Raw genomic sequence first — 2202 nt, 5'->3', positions numbered from 1 at the left:
GTCTATATCAGTTTTGACCCCAGTGCTGTTAAAGAGAAAGGGAAGGAAACTCAAATGCATTTCTTAAGCTATTTAGTAGCTATTTGATAAAAATTTAAGTGAGAGAGGAGTCTGCAAATCACTGACTAAAAGAGAATTTGTTAATTGATTCAATTAAGTGCCCATCAGCTGTTAGCTAAGGGTCTTCTGTGCCAGGCACTGTGGCAGGAATTATGGCCTGTAAAGTAGTAGACAGGAGTCCTACTCTCTGTGAAATCATGGGTAAGGAAGTGACTGTAATATTATAACACGGTGAGCTGGGTGCTGGTGCCGATATGTGACTGAGGGCAGTAGGAGCACAGAGATATTGCTGAATGTGTTAGTGGGGCTAGGGAAGGCATCTCAGAGGAGGAAACATTTAAGAAGAGCTTTGATTCAAAGATGGCAAGGGAATGCCATCCACAAGCGCAGAAGCATGCTCACTGGGCATGTTGAGGGAACTGCAAGTGGTCGGGACATCTCCAGTTTAAGGTGTGAGTCGGGGCCTGGTGGAAGATGAGGCTGTAGAGGTGGGAAGACCTCATATGCCTGGCCAAAGGATGTGCACTTTGTTGTTTAGGCTGTCCATCAGCAGCCATTAAGAGCTGGAAGCGACATGATTTTAGGTCTTGAGTTGCTTCTTCTTTCCCTTCCTTCGTTTATGCCTCTTTATGATCTGTGACAGATTTACATTTTAGAATTCTTGCATTGGTGGCACCATAAATGATTGATTATAGAGGGAAGAGATGGAGCAGGGACACCAGGGAGTTTAGGGACAGTCACTGAAGACCTGAACGAAAGTGGTGATAGTGGGAATGGAGAGGAGAGAATGGACTGGAGAGTGATTTTGAAGATGAAATGAATAGGATTGACATTGCCATGTGGAAGAGAAACAGGAATTGAGATTTTTGTGGTTCCTGGATTGAACTGCTAGGTAAATAGGGATACTTTTAGCTGAAGTTGGAAGGCTGAGGACAGAGTGGATTTTGCAGATAAAGAGTGAATTTTGTTTTGGACATGGGCATTTGGGGTGCCTGTGGGGGGGGCAATGGAGACAAATTTGTAAATTGGGGATCACTAGGTTTCATATAGCTATTTTGATACTCCCAGCCTGTGATGAAGAGCCTTATGGACTTGGCCAGCTGGGTGGAGTCAGCACCATTATTTATGAATTGTGTGGTGGTATGTTGAAAGGGCTTCAGTGTGCATGAGTAAAATTTTGGGCTTATTTTCTAGAAGTCAGAATTTTTTATTAAGAAATATTAGTTCTTAATAAACCTCTTGGGGCTTTCTGATACCTGCCTAGGCACCTCTCAGGTGACCTAGACAGGATTGATTCATTTGCCTAGGGAGGAGGACACCATTTGGCTGGCATCGAAGCTGCCGCCTTAACCTGCCTTCTCAGATGTTCCTCACCTCTGTACGTGACCAGGGCCATGAGCACTCTCTCCTCCCACAGCTCTCTCCCTCTTCCTCATTGTTTGTTTCTGTGGTTTCCTAGGAGACCCCACTTAAGCGAATACGCAGGGAAGTGAGAATTTGTAACGGTGGCAGGTAATGAGAGAAAGCTGATGACAGTGAAATGTGTTTCTGTAGCCAGAGTGAGTCAAGGGTGCATTTTTCCCAAGTGAGCTAACACCATTTGGTAACAGTGGCAGAGCTGTGAACTGAACCTTCCATTGACAAATGCACCTGAGGGCCTCAGGTGAACTGGGTTGGGCGAAGGCACAGTAAGAGCCCAGGAGGACCTGTCTCCAGGGAGGCCTGGGAGATAGGAAGTCTTGGGGGATTGTCCCCATGTTCTTGGTTCTTAATGAATGGCTGCTTGGGAAGCAATGCTTTTAGTGGGGAGAGCTGAGTGCTATTGGCACTGGGAATTTATTAGCTTGTCTGTTAATTGCCTTCAATAAAACTGTCAGCTTCCAGTAGCTCTTTCACTGGGACAACCAGATATATGTGAATGCAAATTTAAGACAGGTTCTGAAGCCCCTTGAAGGAAGACTGTTTTTATTATTGGAGATTTAAATCGTGCACTATTACAGGGGTTAGGCTTCTACAACTGGGAGTGCCAAGAGTTAGCACCTGGCACCTTCATTGCCTGTACCTGTTGGTGTTCCTAATGGTGAGATGTTGCTGAGTAACCCTCAAGTAGAGAATTGCAGCTGAGAATTCACACCTGAGAGG

At 45.3% G+C, this 2202-nt stretch overlaps 1 protein-coding gene across 1 annotated transcript in view; it reads left to right on the top strand.

Moving 5' to 3' along the window:
- BARX2 (BARX homeobox 2) overlaps nucleotides 1-2202 on the top strand; it is a 69424-nt gene that overhangs the window by 54357 nt on the left and 12865 nt on the right. The gene's annotated exons all lie outside the window — the stretch shown is intronic.

Source organism: Pteropus vampyrus, unplaced genomic scaffold (assembly GCF_000151845.1).
Source record: "Pteropus vampyrus isolate Shadow unplaced genomic scaffold, Pvam_2.0 Scaffold416, whole genome shotgun sequence".
NCBI classification, from domain to species: Eukaryota; Metazoa; Chordata; class Mammalia; order Chiroptera; family Pteropodidae; genus Pteropus; species Pteropus vampyrus.
The sequence above is the reverse complement of the archived record's forward strand: the minus strand, read 5'-3'. Positions and strand labels throughout refer to the sequence as shown.